Source organism: Bombyx mandarina, chromosome 28, assembly GCF_030267445.1.
Source record: "Bombyx mandarina strain Sakado chromosome 28, ASM3026744v2".
Taxonomy (NCBI): Eukaryota; Metazoa; Arthropoda; class Insecta; order Lepidoptera; family Bombycidae; genus Bombyx; species Bombyx mandarina.
In genome coordinates, this window is record NC_143233.1 from 8,127,774 (window position 1) to 8,149,620 (window position 21,847).

Below are 21,847 nucleotides of genomic sequence, written 5' to 3' on the forward strand. Positions count from 1 at the left end.
TGACACTGACAGCCCAACAGATGACAGTTGCCATTTCAGTTGAAAGAAGAAACGTTTCGTTTTACGCCATTGGAACATTGAAGTAATGCATTGAAATAGGAAGATGCCGATGTATTTTCGAAAAACAGTAGATATTTTCTATTAATCAGATCATAGGTATATTGAAATTGAAAGATAATATAGTGATAGTAATAGTACTAGATTTATTAATGATATTTTTTTACACTAATTATTGTCGATTAAGAAGCTGAACTTGAAACGATTTGATAAATAAAATAGCCCAACCTGTAATTCTACGTGATGGAATGTGTATTGTATTAGAAAAAAAATTTCAAAGTCGCATCGACTAAGCTAAATCTCGCATGTTTTTCTTACGGTATGACACATTTTACATTATTTTTTTACATTTATCTTATTATTTTTAATTAAATAAAAGTAAAAAGGAGATTGAATTGATAATCTCATTTAATTGTTAATTGGGGTATTTTTTTAAGCCTCTGTAAATGCACTTACGACTCAGCTAAATGTCATAACTTGAATGTCACTTGAATGCCATGAGACCAATAAGTCTATGCATGAGACATGTGGACGATGTCACTGTTTAACTTCTTCTTGTTCTTATCCGACATTATGTAAGATCGATGTAGTATGTCCTCCTATCTTGCTGCATAAGGATTCATCACGAATTTTACGACCGGCCGTCTGCTTGATGTCGATCCTCCTTGAGATATTAATATATCTCCAGTATGTATTATGTATATTCATTTCAACGTGGAATATGGAGTGACTTTTCCCTTCCTTATTTTGGTGTTTATTTTAATCTATCCGTTTCTAGTTTTATGGTTTGCTTAATAATGTTATTAATACTTGCACTAAAATTTCAAGATCATAATATTTAATTGGAATTTCTGCATTTATTTAAATGTCATTTATTGTACCTTTACACCTTACTGTTACTGTTTAAAACATTAGTAAATTCCGGTTAGAAACTGCAGTATAATACTTAAAGAATAGTGCTGCCCTCCGGTCATCGTTCTCATGGAACTCGTCGCTTGCGACGAAGGGCTCGCCGAGCAAATTAACCCATAGTCACAGCCCACTTTGTTTCTCGTGGGATCTTCTTAGTGATTCGCGTTTCCGATTCAGTGGTAGATTTTTTTTATTTTTTTATTTTTATGATTGAAAGATTACTGGTGGTCCGGAGGCCTTTCCGGCTTCACCAGGACAGGTGGGCGAGCAAAGGCTTAGCCAGGAGGGGTGGGATTGGCTAACAACTGCCCGAGCGCCTCCGAAGGAGACCTAACAACTCAAGAGCAATTGCTTCGCGAATGAATCTACTACCGAATCGGAATCGCGACCCACTGAGAAGATCCGGCGAGAAACTCAGCGGGCTGATGCATGGGTTAGGTTGTACGTCGACCTCTTTGTCGAGTTCGATGAGTACGGTTACCGGGGCTCCTCAGCCTGCTCCTAGTGCTAGAGCTGAAGGTATCTAATGCAAGAGTTATAGGATCTGATGGATCCGTAAGGACGTGTCTAGGGCGACGACGGTGACTTGCTCCTGCGTGATCAGGATTCGAGGAGTAATCAGCGGCGGCAACGATAAGGTGATTATCATGACACATAGCCTTATCGAAGTAACGTTCCGACACTGACTTCATGTGTTTGCGGATCGATTCAAGGCCCAGGTCGTCGTGTAGGTCGACGTTCCTCACGAACCACGGAGCCCCGACGGCTAACCTGCAAAAGCGGGATTGTAGGGATTGGAGGGTGTCTATGTGTGTGCGGGCTGCGTGAGCGAACACCACACTCGCGTAACTCATGACGGGCCTTATGCAAGTTTTGTAAAGTGTCACCTTGTTCCGAAGGGACATTTTACTCCGCTTACAGATCATGGGATAGAGTCTGCCGAGAATAAATGCGGCACGGTCACGGACTGTTTTTATATGCGGGCGAAATGTCATGGATGCATCCAGGGTGACTCCCAGGTACTTGACCTTCTTGGCCCAGGGTATAGGTTGGCCAAAGAGGGTGATCGGGGGTGTGATATTTCTCCTCTTAATGCAGGAGGAAATAAGCGGTCAGTTTCCCCTTTGAAATAACACTGCTGTGCTTTTCGCTGGTTTGATGTCTATGCGTCATTTTCGGAACCACTGTCCGAGGGTTAACGCTGCACTCTGGAGCTTACTCGCGATTAGGGAACTTGAGTAGTAAACGGTTGTGTCGTCAGCGAATAAGGCTAGCTGGGTCGGTGGCGACCGGGGAATATCATTGATAAATGAACTAAATAGGAGCGGAGAAAGAATCCGTTCTTTCCGGGACTCCAGCCGTAAGAGGTCGCGGGGAGGAGCGGGTTCCATCAACTCGATATCGAAAAGAGCGGTTCGACAAGAAGTCCCGTATGATGAGCACGAGACTATCCGGCACGCTCATGTTGAATAGTTTGAAAATCAAACCGTTGTGCCAGACTTTGTCGAACGCTTTTGCGACGTCGAAGAAGAGAGCTCCCGTGTATAACGGTTTTGGTCGATTAAGCCCCACAAGAATGTGCTCCGTGAGGCGGTGCACCTATTGAACGCATGAGTGATTTGTACGGAATCCGAATTGTTCATCGATGAGAATGCCCTTGGATGAGACGAAGTATCTGAGGCGTTTGTAGAGCAGACGCTCATACAGTTTGCCTAGAGACATGAGCAGGCTAATTTGGCGGTAGCTCGTCGGATGATTTTTTGGTTTACCGGATTTATGTATGCCGATAACCTCCGCTTCTTTCCACACCGCGGGAAAGATACAGTTCGCCATAGCGGCATTGAAAACAGATGCCAACATCACGATGAGTTGGACGGGTAGAAGTTTAATAACGCCGTTAGATATACCGTCGGAACCGGGAGCCTTGCGAGGACGTAGGTCTTTGATCAAGTCTTTAACTTCCATCGGGGTGACTTACTCATTTGTGCCAGTGCTCCACGCTATTTTGTTTGTTTTTGTCAGTGTTTAATGTAAATGTTGTTTGTCAGAGTTAAATGTCTATAATGTGAAAAAAAGTTTCACTTTTACCGTGGTTTCATAAAACCACACAATCCTTTTTTTTTTAATATACATCATTTAAAAATGACGGGTCATAGGTACGAAGCGCAAAGGTGTACATATTTTATGAGAGCGAACGAAGAAGTCGAGCCCAAAAATTATCACCTTTTATTATTCAGACGAAAAAACAATTTGGGAGTCCCTTTTATTTTTTCGCTGCGCCCACGAGAACGTGCTTGTGGCCATTACCGCCCATCTAAATCGTTTTAGTGTCTCGCAAGGGCCGTAATATTTTTTTTTTTATATATAAAATCAGTGTTTGGCGTGAGAAGGATTAAGAAAGTATTTTATCGATTCACAAATTTTTCAAGTTATTCAATTTATTATAATATCTTGAACAGAGTCTGATTTTGATACTTAAACTAAAGTTTCAAATTTGTTAAAACATGAAAGTTTGTCGTTTTTAATTACTTTATAGCGCAGATAAATATTTAAAGTCTAAACTATAGAAATAAAAATAAATTTGAAACTTTTTTTCAACTTAACTGGAGAGCCATAATAATATTATACTATAGTTCAAAATTTGGAAAAAATATTATCACAAGAAAACTTCTTCAGTTGTTTGAATGGAGTAAACTTAATTGAAGTTCAATTAAAAACATCGAAATGTTGATGCTAATACCAAATAAAACGGACCTTTCATTACAAAAATAATGTCGGGTATTAACTAAAATGTCGCTTATACCAAATACACTTTCACCCCTGGATATTATAATTTCAATAAAAACGTGGGCTTGAGACGTAGAAAGTCGAAGGGAAGGGTGGGTACCAACTTCCTGCCTATTTCTGCCTTGAAGCAGTGATGCGTTTCAGTTTGAAGGGCAGGGCAGCCGTTGTAACTATACTGAGACCTTAGAACTTATATCTCAAGGTGTGTGGCGCATTTGCGTTGTGGATGTGTATGGGCTCCAGTAACCGCTTAACACCAGGTGGGCCGTGAGCTCGTCCACCCATGGAAGCAATAAATTTTTTTAATAATATTAATAAGCAATAATAAGCCATATTTTGTTTCTTTTGGAAGCGAACGTATACTTTTTGTTGAAGTTTCTAAGCTTAGTATTGTATCATGGTTCACTTTTGGAATAGCCCTTTAGGCTGACAACGATTAGGCAGGAAACGAAAAAAAAAGGTTCACTTGCGGACTAACAAAGGTAATAATAACCTTTTCGATAAATAAATATAACGGTAGAATTCGTATTTAATGCTTTAAAATTAACATTTTGACTGTATCAAAGGTTCTGATATTTCTCTTTTTTTAACATTTACAAATAATATTATAATTTTTTATTGCCCTTGTAGGCAGACGAGCATACGGCACACCTGATGGTGAGTGGTTACCGTCGCCCATAAACTTCAGCAACGCCAGGGGCTACCGCTTAATACTCTCCACAAGCCTCGTTTGAAGAAGGACATGTCATAGCGCTCGGGAAACACCGTGGAGGGAAGCTCATTCCATAGCCGGATGGTACGTGGCAAAAAGATATCTGGAAACGTACTGTGGATGACCGCAGTGGCTGCAGGTAGAATGGATGAACTCTACTCCGGTGGTGGGCGGTGCGATGGTAAAAACGAGATGGTGGTATTATCTCAAACAATTATTCAGAGCACTCCCCATGGAACATGCGGTATAAAATACAGAGGGAACCACAGACCCAGAGGTTCCAAACGATCCGTGAGAATGGGATTATCGACAATCCGAACAGCTTTCTTCTGTATGGAGTCAAATAGAAGTAGCTGGTATTTATATGTACCTATTGTAAATTAATCTTGATTTCACTTTGTATGTGAATTGATGGCTTAACGTTATCTGATAAATAAATGAATTGACTTGAAGTAATAGAGTTTTTATTTATTTATTGCTTAGATGTGTGGACGAGCTCACAGCCCACCTGGTGTTAAGTGGTTACTGGAGCCCATAGACATCTACAACGTAAATGCGCCACCCACCTTGAGATATAAGTTCTAAGGTCTCACGTATAGTTACAACGGCTGCCCCACCCTTCAAACCAAAACGCATTACTGCTTCACGGCAGAAATAGGCAGGTTGGTGGTACCTACCTGCACGGACTCACAAGAGGTCCTACCACCAGTAAAAGTCGTAATAAGTAACCCAATTTTAATGTCATTATCAAAATCAACCATTTAAATATCAAATTGAAATGCCCAAAGAAAGAACGTAATTACGATAATGCCCCTCAATCGAGACTAAAGTAAAAACTCTAGTACATTTGTGTGTCAAAGGGGAAATGGTTAACCCTGCTTCAGTGAGGGCAAACGTTACAAGTAGGGGTCGGAATGGCCGGGGATTTAGCCCAGGTAAGCGACATCGCACCCAAGGGACGTGCCCAGGCATCATTCTGTCGTAAAGATTCAGGTGCAAGACTCGAACTGGCAGCGAGAAGCTTCCAATAGCATCCCTAGTTCAGAATAGCTAGATAAAAAAAAATTTTTTTTGTTAAATTGCGCTCTCTGCAACTTTACTTTTCGCCCATGTTAAATTTATAATTCAAAAACTTAAAAAAAAAAATTACGTACGAATTTCCCAGATCACCAAGCTCTATTTACTACATTGGAAACTATACAATTATGTCATTGCAAGTACAAAAAAAAATAAAAAAAATGCAAACAAACTATTAAATCCATTTACTTACTTTGAAATTTAAAGGTCATTATCCCGGATCATCTAGCATTTTAATACATAATAATACATTTACAAAATAAAAGGAGTTGATGATATTAAAGGAAATAAATAAAAAAAAATTGCTAATAAAATATTACATCCCCTTTCTTACTTTAAAATTCATATATTTTTCATCTGAATACGACCTTTTTTTTTTTAATTTGACACTTTTTCATACAAATTACGATCGGCACTATTATATATATTTAGCTTCCTGCCACTGTTATTAAAGAACTAATCGTCAAAATCCACAGCCTTATTTCTGTGCGTGAAAAGAAAAAGAAAAAAAAAACTTTTTTTTTAAACTTAGACCACAGCTAAACAACAGATGTTCGAGTCTAGGGAAAATTATTTAAGATTCCTTTCCTCAGACAGATTTTTTTGTATTCAGCTAGCAGTAAAAGGTGATAGGCTGTTGGGAAGGTAACGTCATTACGGAAGAAAAGCAGCTTTACCCTCTTCTGGAATTGAGGATTTTTCTTTTCCATTTCAATACCCGTAAACAATGACTTCGTATTGAAATCGCACCGGACGGGTAGCCTAGATTGGCGGACGAGCTGATGGCCCAACGGGTAATAGTTTGCTGAGGCCCATGGACCATTCAATTTTAATGCCGACCCCCCTGCGATATACAAATTAAATAAATAAAAAATGCATTCTCGATCGCTCAACGAAACATAAGGGAAAATAAAAATAAATCAAAGAACAAGAATATAATAAAAAACAAAACAAAAGGAGTACATTCCAAATAAAGACTAATTTAAATTTAATTCAAACCAACTTTTTACTTTGGGAGATTATGGGAGACTTTATATTGGAACAATATCAGCGAATGACAATTAACACCAAATATGTAGTTCCTATTGTACAGATTTGATGTGGAACTGTCGTGCTACGCATGAATCTTTTATGTTAAAATTTTCTTTCATTCGAAAAGTTCGCAGTAAAATCGTGTGAGAAAATAAAAGATATTCACTTGAGCGGTCATAGAAAAAAAAAAACAACCAAAAAACCCGCCATAATTGTACTAATCTATACTAATTGTATATAAATCTGCAGTGGTTTTTACGGGTGTTCCGTTATAACTACTGAACCATGCATCCGATTGACTTGAAACTTGGTATCCATGTAGAAAATACTTAATGGATAGGCTAATATTTATATGAGCGTTGGACTCCCTAATAATAATAATGACAATAAATAATAATGTTAATTTTAAATACCCAGCGAAGTGGGTGCGTGCGGCTAGTCGTATAATAAAATTAAATCAGCAAAAGTTATGATTTGCATAATTATGTAATATGGCATATGATCAGCCCGCACGGATGGATAACAGAATTCTGCCTATTTTGGTTAATATTTATATCAGTTGAACTCCCTAATAACCTAATAATAATGACAATAAATAATAATGTTAATTTTAAATGGCCAGCGAAGCGGGCGATTACGGCTCTAGCATTGTATTAGTAATTGAAACTTAGAGTACTCTAAGAATTGAAAAAACTGTTACGCTGTATTCACCACTCGCGGGTCACATTCAGCGTCCTTTTTATTTTCGATGACGCTGTCGTCGTAAAGGGAAATTTTTTGAGTAACAAAACATCAAAGTCAAACATAATAAATTACTGGGGAGGAGATATAAAAAAATGGCAAAAACGAAAGTACGCGGCTTCCCTTTTATCCTGGGAATGCATTGTGTCGTTGTTCTAAGGTGTGTTCCACACAGGCAAATCTTCATTTGGTAAACGGGTAAAGAAAATAAGAAAAATGGTAAGATAGTGCGGCGGCAGCTATTACAGGATACAACGTATTCGGCAGAAGATGCATGCGACTACGAGATTTATGAAAATGGTAGTGCAAGCTAGAGGGGAAAGAAGTCGACCGAACAAGACATGGATTGAGTTTGTGAATGACGATATGAGAGAAAGAGGAGTGAGTATTGAGATGACGGCTGATAGAAGAGAATGGAATGGAAGAATTCGCTGTACCGACCCCATCCGAGGTGGAGAAAAAGAAGAACGTATTTGACAGAAGCTCTAATCTCCCCAACGATAATTTCGAGATAATCTTGCATATAAACAAAGTTTCGAACAACAACGTTCGGACCGTCGGTCTACTGAGCAATTTTACCAGCTTACCTTTGGGAAGATCTTCCCTTTGTCGTTAACCTCCTACAATAGAAAATAAAAAAAACCCTGTAGTATCTGAGCCAGATTTGGAAATGAAAGAGAATTGTTTTTATCGCTCGCCCCCTATTTCTTTTTAATGTTTAACCCCACTCACATTGCTGCTCTAATGGCATCACATCTTGGGACATAAGTTCAAAGTCTCAAATATATTCCACAGTAGCTGTCTCTTCGTTCCAACTGGAACACATGACAACTTCACGGCAGAGTGTCGCAATTTTAACCTAACGGTGAGTGGTTACCGTCGTCCATGGACTTCAGCAATGCCAGGGGCAGAACCAAACCGCTGCCTAATATTAAGTACTCTCCACAAGCCTCGTTTGAAGGAGCACATGTAATATCGGGAAATACCGTAGAGAGGAGCTCATTCCGAAGCCGGAGGGTACGTGGCAAAAAAGATCTCTGGAAACGCACTGTGGATGAACGCAGTGGCTCGCGAACCAACTCGCATGAGCCCCCATGTGTGATCACATCTTTAACCGACTAAGAACTCGCCGTCATTAAAATCCTAAAATGTATTTCTTAAAGCGCTACAGACTTTGATTAATTAACCTTACCATTCAGAGACACGTTATTAAACCACAGTCATTAATTATCATCATATTAGACGGCGCATTCGAATATATAAAAAAAATTAAATAAAATGTCAAACTATTTGGCGAGAATGTGAAAAGCGAAGTTTAATGCATTGTCTTATTTTCTTAATAATTTCTTCAAGATTGCGTGCGATAGTGATGATCTATTGTTCAGTTTCCGTGCAAAGTTCACAAGTGTAGGAAAATTTAAATAATATAACATAAAATAGCTTCTCGGTTACTTATAAGGATATCACTGAAGTCTTATTAAATGTCCAGCATTAAAGTATCGATCCTAGCTTTCTGGGACGCTCCTTTTTTTTTTTTTATTGCTTATATGTGTGGACGAGCTCACAGCCCACCTGGTGTTAAGTGGTTACTGGAGCCCATAGACGTCTACAACGTAAATGCGCCACACACCTTGAGATATAAGTTCTAAGGTCTCAGTATAGTTGCAACGGCTACCCCACCCTTCAAACCGAAACGCATTACTGCTTCACGGCAGAAATAGGCGGGGCGGTGGTACCTACCCGTGCGGACTCATAAGAGGTCCTACCACCAGTAAATATTACAATGTAATATCATTTTATCTCGTTTCATTCCTTTTCATTTCAAAAAGAAACTAAAGCTTAGTATTAATAATAACCATTATGGCCTCTGACATTCGGAACAGCGATATGATCTCAAATTTTGCCCAAAATATCTAAAGAATCGTAAATAGCAACCTGAATGAAAGATCAAAGTGCGATCATAAATGCCGACAGCTTGATAATAGATTCCTGATTAATTATAATATAATCGTATTTTACTTGAGTTACATTAATGTATCTGAATCTTATTTTACTTACTACTACTAATACATAAATCTACAGCGGTTTTTACGGATGTTCCGTTATAACTACTGAACCACGCATCCGATTGACTTGAAACTCCATGTAGAAAATTCATGTACTTAATGGATAGGCTAATATTTATATGAGCGTTGGACTCCCTACACCAGTTGCGCGGGCATTAATGATGAGAATCTTTGTGGGGATAAGAAATAATTATGTTAATTTTAAACTCACTAAACTTGTCCAATGAATTCCCCGAAAATTTTGTGGAAATTATCTAGAATAATCTTGAAATTATATTAGTAGACGAATTTGTTATCTTCAATTACGTTGATAAATTATGTTGTGTCAGCAATCATTGCAAACAAAACATTTTTATTAAATTTCAAAAAAGGCGGAAAGTGATGTAATCTTTTTTTTATTTATCCGCAAAAGGATTCAAATATTGCGTTTATCGGCTTGTTTCCTCATCACACAAAAACATGTGTCCGTGATCCTTACTTACGCTTTTAGCCCTATCGTAGAAAAGTATAATTATTTGTTGACTAGATATTGTCAGTGTCTTGAAAGGTTTCGAATAACACTAATTTTTCCAAAATGGCCAATCAAATTTTTTCAAACTGAGACGTTATCCGGGACCAAAGAGTTCACGTTAATCTATGATTTTAGAATTACACTTAAATAAATTTATAATAAAAGAAATGTGAGCCGTCACGGGACGCCTGGCAGATGTGAAACATCGACATTATTTTGTAAAAGTAATATGCAGAACAGAACAGATTGCGATAGGAACTAAATATGTCATAATGATAAAATAAAATATTACGAAAAAATAATTTGTTTTCAAGTAAAACACAGGTTATGTGTACTGTAGTAAACAACACTGTATACACTACGGAGTATACACTATAGGTATCCGAGCTCAGTGTAGCGAGAGAGATGGCTTAACGCCGGATCGAGTGGGAGAGAATCGCACAGTCGATTGCGCATGGCGACGCGTCGCCACGGCATGCGTCGCCACGCCAGAAATCGGTTTTACGTGCGGCTATAGATGTTTCACATCAAAAAAGTTAAACAATTCACAAAACAGAAATTTCAGTTATCGCGTTAATTTAATTCTGTCCTGCTCCTCTGATCCTTCATGAATACTATTGAAATTGTTTCATTATTTTGTAGCGGTAGAAAAAAACGAATTTATATAGGCCATTTTTAATGTAAAATTATTTTGTGACGAAACTAATTATAAGCCACGAGGGATAACTTAATTGTCTTCAGAATCGATATTATTATATTAAGAACGACAATTAAATGATAATGGAAATTTATGGCAATCTCGCGTTGTGGTGCAGTTTCGTGTTACCTGTCCTATTAATAATACTGCGTTTTTTTTATTGCTTAGTGGGTGGACGAGCTCACAGCCCACCTGGTGTTAAGCGGTTACTGGAGCCCATAGACATCTACAACGTAAATGCGCCACCCACCTTGAGATATAAGTTCTAAGGTCTCGGTATAGTTACAACGGTTGCCCCCCTTGAAACCGAAACGCATTACTGCTTCACGGCAGAAATAGGCTGGGCGGTGGTACCTACCCGTGCGGATTTCCAAGAGGGCCCACCACCAGTATGCGTACTCGAACTAAGGAATTTGCGGCGTTCAGGAGACGTGGGTCCGAAATCTCATCATCGGCCATTTAGCACTTGGAGACGTCCACATTTCTTTGACCTTTCACGACCATTTTTTGTGGCCTTTATAGCCTGACGACCCACTCGCAAACGAATGGCAATCACCACTCATAGACGTCTGCAATGCCCAGGGTACAGCCAAGTCGCTACTTACCACACGACCATGTCGTGGCGGACCACATCCTGTATTCTAACGTTGAGACATGAAGTATAAATTTAACCACGGTTGATAGGCCGAAATAAGAATCGTGTAATAATGCAAATTGCCACATCCCCGATATTGGATCTGCCTCGTGATTCCGTCGTCCTATTAATATCTAACTCTCCCAGATCCTACAAATTGTCGATTTAAACCCACGTGACCTAACCTCTTTATCAGCTTTGAGGCCGTTAAGATAGGGGTGTACGTAATTCGAGACAAAACAGTTACGTCTTTTGCTCGTATACCCCATAGAAATTACCATTTAATATAATGAGAATTGTTTCGAGAGACTTCCGAATTTCGCCACAGTTTATACGAAACAGCGAATCAAGTTTATTTTGATTTAGGTTAATTTTTTCTTATAAATTAATTAATAAATTAACAAACGCTTCAGATGTAAATAATTACACGATTTATATTACTTTTTGGGCCTTCACTGTGTGCTTCTACTAGTCAACTGGGTTTTTCCATACACTCTTCGCAGTGAAACTTACGGCTCCTGATCTTGAATCACCACTGCTTCTTTTTCGTCTTATCCTACATGATGTTGGGTCTATGCAGCACATCCTCTTATCATCCTGCATAAGGACGCCTGCCTGACGTCAACCCTTAGGTTTTATCCGAGTCACCACTCTTAGAGCAGGCTATATAAGCTCTTTACTCCATACTCCAAGTATTTTTAATTCTAAGTGCACAAGACCACGGCTCATCTGGTTTTTTGAGATTATCCAAGCTGTATACGTCAGAGTACCAGGATCCAGCTTAAAACGGTAGGCAGCGACTTGAATATGCCCTGGGATTGCGGAGGTTTAAAGCGATGGTAACTCCTCATCATCAGTTGGGACGTATCTCGTCTGCCTATATAAGTGATAAAAAAGTGAAATGAAGTTCAATTATATTTCGGAACACCGGTTCCATATTACAATGCGAAATAAATGACTGATACGTCACAGAAATACTGGTATTTGGTAGATATTCGTGGTCCCAATACGTTTTGCTATCCAGATATCCCCACACACACAATGGGTCGCGTTTCGGATCCGTCTGCAGATTCTGCGAAGTACTCCTCTTGCTAGGGCTAATGTTAGCAATGTCGTCCGGTTTGAACCCCGTGAGCTCACCTACTTGTTCAATTACGGTGGTGTAGCCTCTCATGGCTATCAACTTAGGTAGGACAAAAGAAATCGAGATATCGCTGCTGGAACATCCCGCTATAACCTAACTGACTGTTGATAATGCAACTCGAACATGACCACATAACGTGACGTGACTCCAAGATCCGCGATCAATATGCTACCAACATTATGTCTTATGAATATTAAATGAAGATATTTCTTTGAAGTTCAATTTTACATCGTATTGTGGCTCCTCGCGGTACTAAACTCTATCGTTGTCATAAATATAAACAGATTTACAGGAGAATTTGACGGGTACCATGATGAATCTAAGTGGTAGTCTTGAAAGAAGCAGACAGAGGAAACAATGATCAATGACCTGAACATACAAAGTGAGGACGTAGGTCTGCGAATTTTTATATTTTGTTAATTTATGGGTTTTTCATGTATAAAAATGTAATAATTGTGGCTTAGTAATCGTTTTGCATGTGGGAAAATCAAAACAAAGCCGCTAGGGTTTTTCCAAAAAGCCCATTGTACTCTCAGTAAACAACCACCATTTTAAAGAGACTTTATGTTATCTTCCATCTCATCTTGTTTCATTAAAATTCATTCGATTTCAGATTAATTTCCAATTCAAATTATTTCCTCCTAATTTTTCGTATAACAGAAAATGTAGGTATTCTATAATCGAAGGTTTTTATAAGCTTGACTCTGACAACAATGGCATCACAAGAAGTCAACGGTAAATTTAAAAAAAAAAAAAGATAATATGCAGAGACTTGGCTCTTCTGGCAACAATGGCATGGCAAGAATTCAATTGCCAATTTTTAGAAAAAGAAGGTCTGGACAAAACTATTAGTACCAAATCTCCAATGCCTCATTCTGTCTTGCTACTTAATGGCTCACTAGCCTATGGTCCAGATACGAATATATTCCATTATGGTCTGCAGCGATTCATAGAAGTTGCAAAAAGCTATTTATCTATCTATCTATCTGTCCAAGCATGTCCATTGCTGGATATAGCCACTAAGGCTAGCCACAACGATTAGTTCCGCGCAGCCTTCATCTGCCGGATTCCGGAAAACTTTTTCGGACAGGAAGCCGAACCTCATACGAGGTTTCCGCGCCTAGACGTCCCGTAGAGTATATGGGACTTAACGGTCTGCAGATTTTGGGAACAGACTACGGGCCTAAGAATATTTTAGGGCCCTACCTATCAAAAAACTCCCCTTGCACTCTCTAACTCAACGTCCGATCTCTAACCGGGGTCAGAACCCAAATAGAGTAGGGGGGATTTTGTGTCCTTCTTCAAACGAGACTAATGGGGAGTATCTAATGGTAGGCAGCGGCTCGGTTCTGCCCCTGGCATTGCTGAAGTCTATGGACGACTGTAACCACTCACCATCAGGTAGGCCGTATGCACCTTTGCCTACAAGGGCAATAAATAGACTACTAATACTAAGTCTTGCAGCGTGTTATCATCGCTCTCCTTCAATTCTCCCAATTGTGATTTAATCTCGCAGGGATAGAAAGTATGCTTTAAGTTTAAGGAACTTCGAGCATTGGTCTTTGGGTGTCCAGTGACTTTGGGCTAAATCAGAATGCTCAACCTTCTAAACTTGCCCATTTCTGCCGTAAATAATTCCTGCTTTTCGGTTTGAAGGGTGAGTCAGCCATTTTATTAAACAACGAAGACTTGGACAATATATCTCAACGTGGGTGCCGATATCCATTTACTGAAGTCTAAGAGCACCACTAACCATAATTATAAGGCTGTGAGTTCACTCGTCTACGAAATAACAAAGTAAAGTTTTAGTCAATGGTTTTTTTCGATCGTCCCATTTGTATGATTATTAGTAAACTTGTCTACATTAACCAAGTTAGTATCGCAGTTCGAGAGCTAATTAGAATAGTATCTTTGTTAAAAATATTCTTCATATTCCGGGTCGAAGTACTTCTTGTATGATGTTTGCTAGTGATTGATTGCTAGAAAATCATTTACCGTTAATTTTTCTAATTGATCAAATAAACTACATATGAATTAAAGAATTTTTACGATATAATCCCGCATTTTTTTAATCTTCATTATATTGCTTCCTTAGACGTTCGGAATAGTTCATAGTTTTCGTGGTCTCGAACTACTTTCAAATTAGATCAAACCCTAAAATAGTTTTAGTTGTGTTTACAACTTGAGAAAACCGAAGAAAATACCAGATAAACTATGCTTAGATCTAAAAGGGCTTTGAGTGGGTAGGGATTTATGACGTCATACCACGTGACCGGAAAATAGTCAGGCAGAGGATTGAGATTCACTTATTTTTGGACGTCACAGAGAGACGGACGTTCTGACATCGCGATCGCTTTGGATTTTTTAGTTTTAGAAGTTGAGTTGTTCTGTTCTAATTCATGTACACTACCTTTCTATTTATTAAGATTCGTTTTAAAATAATTTTCATATTTTATTTCAATATTTCTAAGTACGTACGTACCTAATTGGTAAAAGCGTTTTGACGGATTTCATTGGCTTTATTCGGTTACTTTATATTTTCGTGGGCACGCATAACCTTTGGATCTGAATATCAAAAGATTAACTTGTAAATTGAAATAAAATGTGACTGTGAAAAAAAAACGAAAAAAAGGGACGTGGTTAAATAAAAGAACCAATTAAAATGAACAATTATAATATTTCATAATGCGACTTACATATAACATTCACATAATTTATCGATATATTTACATATATAACAACGTTACAATAAGTGAGCTTATTTATATCACAAACACTGAATTATTTACAATATGATTAGTAAATAATACAAACATTATATATTTTTAAGTACATAAACATGCTGTTTAAAGTGAAAACTTATTCACTAGTAACAAGGTTTTTTTTTGTATGACATATTGTATGACATATAACGGCCGTCTGGTGTAGTGGTAAGTGACATGGTCACTACACAAGGGGGTCGCGGGTTCGAATCCCGCCAAGGGAAGATACTTGTATGATAAATATAAATGTCTTTTCCAGGGTTATGGATGTATATTAAATATGTGTATGTGTATAATAAAAAATCTTACATTTATATCGTTATACTTACGTTATCTGGTACCTGTAACACAAGTTATTTACGAACTTATCACGGGACCAGTTAACGTAGCGTGATTGTTAGTAAATATTTATTTATTTATATTTATTTATTAACCGCTCATACAGGATGTTTCGAACTGGATCCAAAAACGAAAACCCTCTAGAGCAGACAGACGGTAATACCGAATATAAAATTGCATATAATTGAATTGAGATTTCCGTTCTCGGGTGAACTGGTAACTTCAGAATACCAACGAAATCTATATATATAAAAATGAATTGCTGTTCGTTAGTCTCGCTAAAACTCGAGAACGGCTTGACCGATTTGGCTAATTTTGGTCTTGGATTATTCGTGGAAGTCCAGAGAAGGTTTAAAGGGTAAAAAAAATATAAAAAAAGCTCGGAATTATATAAAAACAAACAATTTTGTTTTTCCTTTGATGTGTCCCCTTGATGTGTCTTTTATTTTTCGATTGGGGCACTACGAAGTCTGCCGGGTCAGCTGGTAACTTATAAAATGAACAATAGTTTTCTGGCTTTGCAAGCTATTTAATCACGCTCTGTATTTATTTACACAGCAAATTTTCATTCTCCGAACATCAATGGTTATACTTACAACAAATTTTACGTGTAGTTTTTGGATTGGACTGGGAAACAAAGAAATGAATTCAAGTCACACGTCCGATAGAGCGGATATATTCCTCTCACTCTGACGCAGAAGTTAGAGAAGGATGACGAATTTGATGTATCTAGTATTTTCAAATTAATACAAAATATACATACATTCTACCGTCTAAATGTATACATTTGCTTATACAATCACAATTACTTACAAGATATCATTTGTTCGTAGGAGAGGGAATAATACAACGGAATGATCAATATTATTATTAGTTCTAATTTTAATAAAGTAAAAGTTCTTTATACGCGAGGTATATGTTCTGTAAATATGCCGCGAATACATAAACTATGAATATGGAAAATCGCGTTTACAAAGCATATTCGGTAGAATAGCTACACAATGGAATCCTTTTTATCAATATGTATGTACCGATTATATTCGCGAATATAGGAATTGGGGCGCCATTTTTTTTTGTCTGGGAATTGTGAAAACGCGAATGAAGGAACCGCGAATATAGAACTTTTACTAGATGTGTGTGCGTGCGTATGTACCTGACGGCGTTAACGATATTTATGTTATACAGCACGTGCAATAGGAGTGACTCACACAAGCGAGGCGCGCCGGCCGTGTCGTTCCACTCGTAAACAACAGCTGCAACAGAAGTGACTCATAAGCCAGCTGCGCCGGCTAGTATAAAAAGGCGGAACGTGCCTTGAAATGAACATTCGTTCGACTGCGTTTGCCCGGTGCACTTACTATATCGTTGTTACGTTGTGTGATTCAGTGACTGTTGTACGTACTGGTTAAAGTTGGACAAGTGTTAAAGTGAATTGTCAAGTTAACATATTGTTGATTAAATCAGAAACCAAAGGTGACTTCGTTTTACTTGGTGTTCAACAAGATAATATCTACCCTCAAGCTTACATCAGAAGTGAGATCAGGACTCTACTCTCACTGGCGTGACGTGTTTGAACATGTTCGAAGTACAGCAAAAAAAACATGATGCAGATCAGAATACTAGTAGTGGTACGCCACAAGAGCGTGAATGCAGCATACGTAAGTCGTGTAATAACGTCTCTGTTACCTCGATGGAAGATCTGAGCCACGAAGAAATCGTCACATCTTACGTTCTGGCTCATGTTGCCCAGTTTGACTGTCGACTTCATCACATGGCATTTACTAACGGAAATACAACACGTAACAAGCTATTGCAAGAAATTAAGGCAAGTGCAAATCTCAAGTGAAACTTCGATCGCAATAATGGATATGTCATGACGAGTGGGTAGTTCCGACACGAATCGTTTTTAAGCCAATGACTACTGCTAGAGTTACATGGCACTAGTACAGTAAACCAGGACATGAGACTGTGAATTGTCGCTGAAATTTTAGAATCTACTCGATTCAATACCAATAACACTACACGTTCGATGACTTCGGGCTCCAGCAAGCAAGCAAACAAGAAAGCAAGCAAGTTTCCGTGGGGAAGAAAAATTGACACATCTGAAGTCGTCGTGACCTGTAAGATAAGACGTCCGGTGCGTTCGTGTCTGGCGATGCGGCGGTGTTCGGGTTCCGCTGGCGGATGCAGGTTTTTCCGGTGAAGTGCGTGCTTGTGCGTGCTTGACATGTGTTCGCGGTTGGCTTCCTCAGTGTGGGAGTAACATCGTGTAAGAGAGGTGGAACCCGTAAAATTATAGTTTGCGTGGTGGCTGGTAAGATTTGTTGCGGTAAGAAGTTTGCATGGTGGTAAAATGTCTTGTGAGTCTGCACAGGTAGCCGGAGGTGAGACTTCCGCGGTCGCGGCCCACCCAGTCCGCGAGAACCGGGCAGATCGCCTCGACGGTACGGAGGCCGGCTGACGGGTCCGCCAAACGACGAGACCACGCCTCCAGCACGGACTGCCGATATTGGAGCCCCCGCGCTACGGCTGCACTTGCGCTAGGGCGCGCCGCCTCGTAGGAGACTGTGAGGTATCATTGAATAACTGCGATCGCGCGCTGCCGGCGTCGCAGCGCGGCGACGTTCTCGTGGGTAAGGACGTGGCACCAGACGGGTGCTCCGTATAGTGCCATCGACCGCACGGGTACCATCACCCTGCCTATTTCTGCCGTGAAGCAGTGGTGTTTTTCGGTTTGAAGGGTGGGGCAGCGGTTGTAACTATACTGAGACCTTAGAACTTCTATCTCAAGGTGTGTGGTGCGTTTACGCTGTGGATGTCTATGGGTTCCAGTAACCACTTAACACAAGGTGGGCTGTGAGCTCGTCCACACATTAATACGAAGAGCATAATCAAACTAAATTAGATACGAAGTTTAAAGGGCCGTTTAAAGTAGTTGAAGTATTGGATGGTGTCGATTTAATTTTGACTCTCACACATTCGCTTAAGGCTCGAGCTGCTACTTGCCTCACAAAAATACAGCCTGCAAAACCTGAACAACCTCCTCATCCGTGGGCGCCCGGCTCTCGCCTGCAAGTCGGCTGTTACGTGTGCGGTGATGCGAGCCATGTAGCTTCTGGGTGTTCCATGCGCTACAAGAAGAAAAACGACACTGCTCCAGGTGCTGTGGCAGGTCCAACCAGAGACGTCAACGTGTGTTCCAGAGCTTCAGTGTGTTACAGATAAGTGGTTTTGGCTCCCCCTTTATGTTCCATTCAGGGTCAGACTGTAGTCTTATAAAACAAAGCCATAGTAATTTATTCAATGGTAAGCGGTTTCATGAACAAATCACCGTAGTCACCCTAGACACGTCCTTACGGATCCATCAGATCCAATAACTCTTGCATTAGATACCTTCAGCTCTAACACTAGGAGCAGGCTGAGGAACCCCAGTAATCGTACTCGTCGAACTCGACAAAGAGGTCGACGTGCAACCTAACCCATGCATCAGCCCACTGAGTTTCTCGCCGGATCTTCTCAGTGGGTCGCGATTCCGATCCGGTAGTAGATTCATTCGCGAAGCAATTGCTCTTGAGTTGTTAGGTCTCCTGCGGAGGCGCTCGGGCAGTTGTTAGCAAATCCCACCCCTCTTGGCTGAGCCTTTGCTCGCCCACCCGTCCTGGTGAAGCAGGAAAGGCCTCCGGGCCACCAGTAATCTTTCAATCATCTGCAGTTTTGGAAAACGATAGGTATAAGTTGAGATATGTAAATGGTTCTAGTGTACAAAGTTCCCCATGAAAACTTACGCGAAGTACCTCGAGGCCCGTCAGGCCTACTAGAAATTTCTGAAAATTATAGTGACGATGACGTGACGGCGTACACAGATGGGTTAATTAATCTTGTTCGTGAAACTGATCTTAATGATGACGACTCTATCACTGACAATAGAAGCGACATTTTTGTCCGCAAATAGCGATACAGCAAACATAGTCTGTGGGTAGTGATACAATGTCTGTAAGCTCAGGCACCTCAGGTGCAGGTGTTGGAAATGTAGAAAACGATGGTCGGTCTCGCACTATTTCTGAAGAAATTCCGTATAAATGTTCTGGTTTAAGAAATGTTTTAACAAACGCTACCGTACACGCAGATTAAAAAAAAAAAAAAAAGAGAATTGTATGTGGCTAGAGAGATGTTAATCCGGACTAGCAAAAAAAAAAGAGGAAAAAAAAAAAAAAAAAAAAAGGTGTGAAGTCATTGAAGGGTCTGTCCGGTCCAATGGCTTGGCTATAGGGATTTTCATCCAGATTAGCCACAACAATTAGCTACAGGGATTGCGATTCGGTCTAGCATTATCCGGTCCAGTTCGAAAAACTGAAGGGATAACAATTCCGGTCTAAGTTAAAAGGGACATACTTACATACCTGAAGAGTTTTAAATGAACTGGCCCAGGTATGTAAGCAGTCTGAAGGTTATTTATAGCCAGTATAGGATTTTCTGAAGAATTATGCGAACCGAACCGTACTAGATTGTTAATATCATAGACCACGTTTTAAGTTGCATCCGTTAATGTCAGGATGAACGAACACGTTTGTTGTTCACAGACATACCATAAGAATGCGCGCACGAGGACGAGCGCACGTCAGTATGGCCGTGACGGCGTTAACGATATTTATGTTATACAGCACGTGCAATAGGAGTGACTCACACAAGCGAGGCGCGCCGGCCGTGTCGTTCCACTCGTAAACAACAGCTGCAACAGAAGTGACTCATAAGCCAGCTGCGCCGGCTAGTATAAAAAGGCGGAACGTGCCTTGAAATGAACATTCGTTCGACTGCGTTTGCCCGGTGCACTTACTATATCGTTGTTACGTTGTGTGATTCAGTGACTGTTGTACGTACTGGTTAAAGTTGGACAAGTGTTAAAGTGAATTGTCAAGTTAACATATTGTTGATTAAATCAGAAACCAAAGGTGACTTCGTTTTACTTGGTGTTCAACAAGATAATATCTACCCTCAAGCTTACATACCTATACTTTTCATTGTTTACATAGTCAGACTCTCGGTCCACGCTAGTCGACATCAGTGAAATCAGCCGATTGTCTCCATTCAAAGATTTCGACGTGCAGCATTTAACGCCGGGTACTGTAAAACTGTTTTGACTTATTTCTTGAAGAAACTTCCGCCCTAGTACTAAGAGGCCGCTGTAGCCAATCTGTAAGCCTGTTGTGGCTTATTTCTTGACTAGCGTACCGCCTTGAACATACCGGTATAATGTTTCAAGAAGCCGAAATCAGCCGATTGTCTCTATCCAAAGATTGACGATGTGCAACATTTAATGCCGGGTACTGTAAAACTGTTTTGACTTATTTCTTGAAGAAACTTCCGCCCTAGTACTAAAAGGCCGCTGTAGCCAATCTGTAAGCCTGTTGTGGCTTATTTCTTGACTAGCGTACCGCCTTGAACATACCGGTATAATGTTTCAAGAAGCCGAAATCAGCCGATTGTCTCTATCCAAAGATTGACGATGTGCAACATTTAATGCCGGGTACTGTAAAACTGTTTTGACTTATTTCTTGAAGAAACTTCCGCCCTAGTACTAAAAGGCCGCTGTAGCCAATCTGTAAGCCTGTTGTGGCTTATTTCTTGACTAGCGTACCGCCTTGAACATACCGGTATAATGTTTCAAGAAGCCGAAATCAGCCGATTGTCTCTATCCAAAGATTGACGATGTGCAACATTTAATGCCGGGTACTGTAAAACTGTTTTGACTTATTTCTTGAAGAAACTTCCGCCCTAGTACTAAAAGGCCGCTGTAGCCAATCTGTAAGCCTGTTGTGGCTTATTTCTTGACTAGCGTACCGCCTTGAACATACCGGTATAATGTTTCAAGAAGCCGAAATCAGCCGATTGTCTCTATCCAAAGATTGACGATGTGCAACATTTAACGCCGGGTACTGTAAAACTTTTGTGACCTATTTCTTGACGAACGTTCCGCCTTGTACTAAGAGGCTAACCGTAGACAATAAACATTGAAATGTTTTCTTTTTATTTATTTATTGCTTAGATGGGTGGCCGAGCTCACAGGCCACCTGGTGTTAAGTGGTTACTGGAGCCCATAGACATCCACAACGTAAATGCGCCACCCACCTTGAGATATAAGTTCTAAGGTCTCAAGTATAGTTACAACGGCTGCCCCAACCTTCAAGCCGAAACGCATTACTGCTTCACGGTAGAAATAGGCAGGGTGGTGGTACCTACCCGTGCGGACTCACAAAAGGTTTCATTTTTATTACACGATGTTGTTCCTTCACCGTGGAAGTACATCGTGAACATTCGTTGAATACGTATTGCATTAGAAAAATTGATACCCGCCTGAGATTCGAACACCGGTGCATCG

General features: G+C 39.9%; 1 long non-coding RNA gene across 2 annotated transcripts; it reads left to right on the plus strand.

Moving 5' to 3' along the window:
• The first annotated feature begins 16,632 nt into the window (after positions 1–16,632).
• Positions 16,633–20,419, plus strand: LOC149499725 (uncharacterized). 2 transcript variants are annotated; one of them, XR_016325538.1, is made up of 2 exons: positions 16,633–17,740; positions 17,846–20,419. It is a non-coding gene; the product is annotated as an uncharacterized LOC149499725 (long non-coding RNA). The 2 variants fall into 2 exon arrangements; XR_016325537.1 differs by having other exon boundaries at positions 16,633–17,675.
• The last annotated feature ends 1,428 nt before the right edge of the window (positions 20,420–21,847 follow it).